The sequence below is a fragment of the Grammomys surdaster genome, unplaced genomic scaffold (genome assembly GCF_004785775.1).
Source record: "Grammomys surdaster isolate TR1022 unplaced genomic scaffold, NIH_TR_1.0 263, whole genome shotgun sequence".
NCBI lineage: Eukaryota > Metazoa > Chordata > Mammalia > Rodentia > Muridae > Grammomys > Grammomys surdaster.
Window position 1 is genome coordinate 2,901,966 of NW_021604704.1, and position 4,026 is coordinate 2,905,991.

The 4,026-nt window shown below is 41.0% G+C and overlaps 1 non-coding gene across 1 annotated transcript; it reads left to right on the forward strand.

Moving 5' to 3' along the window:
* Positions 1 to 703: 703 nt before the first annotated feature.
* Trnaq-uug lies at positions 704 to 775 on the forward strand. Its single transcript has one exon. It is a non-coding gene; the product is annotated as a tRNA-Gln (tRNA).
* The last annotated feature ends 3,251 nt before the right edge of the window (positions 776 to 4,026 follow it).

The following is a 4,026-nucleotide window of genomic DNA, read 5'->3' on the forward strand; positions in this document are numbered from 1 at the left end:
ACTACACGGAGAAACGCTGTTTCAAAAAATCCGAAACCAGGGCTGGAGAGATGGCTCAGAGGTTAAGAGCACTGGCTGCTCTTCCAAAATTCTTGAGTTCAATTCCCAGCAACCACATGGTGGCTCACAGCCATCAATGATGAAATCTGGTGCCCTGTTCTGGCTATGCAGGCAAACATGCAGGCAGAACACTGTATACGTAATAAATAAATTTAAAAAAAAAAATCCCAAACCAAAACCAACCAAAAACAAAAAAAAAAAAAAAAAACCACAATAACCAAACAAAACAACAACAAAAAGCCAAAGACAAAAAAAAAAATAATAATAAAAACGATCACACGCACACACGAGGTAGTTTTTCTCCTTTTTTTTTTCCTTTTAAGATCTGGTTATCTGCCGGGCGGTGGTGGCGCACGCCTTTAATCCCAGCACTTGGGAGGCAGAGACAGGAGGATTTCTGAGCTCGAGGCCAGCTTGGTCTACAGAGTGAGTTCCAGGACAGCCAGAACTACACAGAGAAACCCTGTCTCGAAAAATAAAAGCAAAACCAAAAAGATCTGGTTATCTAAGTCGGGTGAAAATGCATACTATAAAATTAAAGGTCAGGAAATGTAATCAAATTTCATCTACAGCCATGTAACGTGGCTGTTCTGAAACTAGAGTTGTCTATAAATGGATTGTAACTGACCCACAATTGTGTGCTGGTCTCATGGTGTAATGGTTAGCACACTGGACTTTGAATCCAGCGATCCGAGTTCGAATCTCGGTGGGACCAATAAAGGTGTTTTTGGATACAGTTGTTGGTGATATGGTTTAAGGCTTTTAAAGGACTGATAAGAACCTTTTTTTAAATAAAAGATTGATTTCATTTTTATTTTATTTACGTTTATGCATATGCGTTTGTCTGTGAAAGTGGTCACGTGTGCTTATGGTGGCCAATAGGGGCGCAGCATCCGCGGTGCTGAAAACTGAACCCTAGACCTACGAAAGGGTGGTAAATAGATTCTCTTAACTGATGAGCCATCTCTCCAGCATACAAGATTTCATTGTGAAGTACTGGTTGGCCTGGAAATCACAGAAATTTTCCTGCCTCTGCCACCTGAGTGCTGACATTAAAGGTATGTACACCCACATCTGGCCAGTTTGCATATCCTCTTTTATCAAAAATCTTTTGAACGTAAAAAAAAATTTCTCTAAGTGATCCTTTATAACTCTACATGGTTATGAATCTTGCAGTTTTAATTTTTTTAATTACTCTTAGGTATGCATATGTGCATGCTGTGTGAGGGAGAGGGTATGTGCGCATGAGTGAATTTTGCTGCAGAGCCCGGAGGTGTGTGGGATCCCCCTGGAGCTGGAGTTACAGGTGACCTTGAAAAACCAGATGTGGATGCTGGGAATCAAACTCAGGTCATCTGGAAGAGCAATACAATTTCTTCACCAGTGAGCCAACTCTCTAGTCCCTTTTTTGAACATTTTTAAATCGACCTGTAAGAGTTTTTGTTATTGAGTTGATTTATAGTTTCGCCTCTTTCCATAGGCTACTTTCTTACGGGACTGGGTTACGTAGTCCAAAGTGGTTTAAAACTGGGAATCTCCTAATTCATCCTCCTTCACTGGGATTACAGCTCTAAGCCACTACACTCAGTTTTACCTTCCAGCACCAAGAATGTTTTTATTTCATTCTAAGCATTCACGTATCCTACCCACAGCAAAGTTCCTAAATAGCAAATTGAGAGCAAACATTTAAAGTAAGACGTTCCTAATGACTTGCCCACGGAAAAAGACATTAGCAAAGAGACTGCTCACGATCAGGAGACATGTAAAATGTGAACCTGTAAAATGTGAAAAGGAGGTTCAAGTATCCGCTAGGATAGCAGGTTGGGAGCACAGAGGCACTGGCCTTACTGATTTGGAGGAACCTAAAAGCAGCTTCCCCATATTGAATGAGCACAATAACAATGCCAATTAAGAAAGGTTCTTGTTTATGAGGGGGAAGCAACATATTTAATACAGGATAGCGGCTCAAGACAAGCAAGTGGGATTGCAGGGAATGACCAAGCCTTGATTCCCCTGAAAAGGCGCTGGCCCCGCCCCAGGGTCATTTGCATACATGCCTGGGCGTACCACAATCCTAGCCCTTCCCCTCTGTTCTCTTTGTCTCCACCTAAAAAAATTTGAACCTTCTGTGTCCTTGGAAATTTTTTCTTTTTTCATTTTTTTCTATGACTACATCCAATGCTGAATTATCCTTGTTTGTTTGTTTGTTTATTTGTTTGTTTGTTTAAGACAGGGTATCATTGTGTAGCCCTCGCTGCCCTACAACTTGCTATTTAGACCAGGCTGGCCTCAAACTCACAGAAATCCACCTGCTACCCACGCCCCGACCCCAGTGTCAGGATTAAAGTCATGCCACACCATACCAGGGCAATTGTATCTTTGAGGAGAAGAAATTTTAAATCTTGATATAGCCTAATTTATCTATTTTTTTACTTTGGTTGCTTTTGCATTTAATATCATGTGTAAGAAATCTTTGCCATATCCGATGTCACAAAGATTTTACTATTTGTTCTACTCCAGAATTTTGTGGTTTTAGATCATACACTTAGGTGTTCGATTCATTTTTCAGTTAAATTTCAATGTAATAATGGAAAGAATCCATTCTTCGCACATAAATATCCCACTTCCCCATCATCATTAATTGAATGATTCTTTCCCTAGTGAGTGGCCTTTGCACTCTTCCTTTTTTATGGTTTATTTTTATTTATGTGTCTGTGTGAATATATGCCAACTTATGTACAGAAACAGAGGCTACAGGTGGGCTTTGGATCCCCTGGAGTTGGAGCTACAGGCTGCTGAGTTGCCTGTCGTGGATGCTGGGAATCAAACTTAGGCTGTCTGGAAAAGTAACAAGCTCACTATATATCTATGGATGACCCTGAATTTCTTCTGATCCTCTGGCCTCCATCTCCTAAATACTGGGATTACAGGCAAGCACTACCAACCACATCCTGTTCATGTACTGCTGGGGATCAAACCATGGCTTGTATTTCCTATTCAAGCACTCTACTCACTGAAGTACACGCCTAGCCCTGGTCCTTGCACCATTATTGAAATAATCATACATTTATCATTGCGATGGCATATGTCTGCTTCCCTCACTAACCATTCTAAGAAGGCAAGAATCTGATTCAAGTAGTTGCCTGCCCACTCCTCTGAGTTTTAAATTGAATATATAGCTTTTGAGGGCTAGCAAGATGGCTTAGTGGCAATGGAACTTTCTGAAGAAGCTTGATACCCCACATTTAACCTCAGGGACCCATTTGGTGGAAGGAGAGAATTCACTCTCACAGCTTTTCCTGTGATCTACACACACAGGCATATGAACACATGCACACACACAAACACACACACACACACATACAGATAAACAAACAGGTGTGGTTGCACACAAAATAAATAAATATAATTTAAAAGTTTTAAATTTTATATTTATTTTTATTTTATATGCATTGGTGTTTTGCCTCCAGGCATGTCTGTGTGAGGGTGTCAGATGTTGGAGTTAGAGACGGTCGTGAGTTGCCATGTGGGGTCTGGGACTTGAACTCAAGTCCTCTGGAAGAACAGTCAGTGGTCTGAACTACTGAGCCATACAAACAAATGTAAAATAAATTTAAAATTTTAAACACATAACTTTTCCTTTACCCTTTTCTATCTCTTCTTTGGACACCAACCAAAATCTTAAGCATGCTTGCCCCACACTCTGGGCAGCTCTTACTGCTTCTCTGAATTCCACCTTCCCACCCCCTCTTCATACTGCTCCTGGCAGACCTCTGTTACTGACCTTGATTCAAAAGGCATAGCTTTCTCTCTTCTGCTTCTCCATCCTCCATCTCCTTCCTCTTGGCAGTTGTTGAGATTTACAATTTGCCTGCCTTGTGGTTTTTCTCTCAAACTCTAATAATGGAGAGAGAGAGAGAGAGAGAGAGAGAGAGAGAGAGAGAGAGAGAGAGAGAGAGAGAGAGA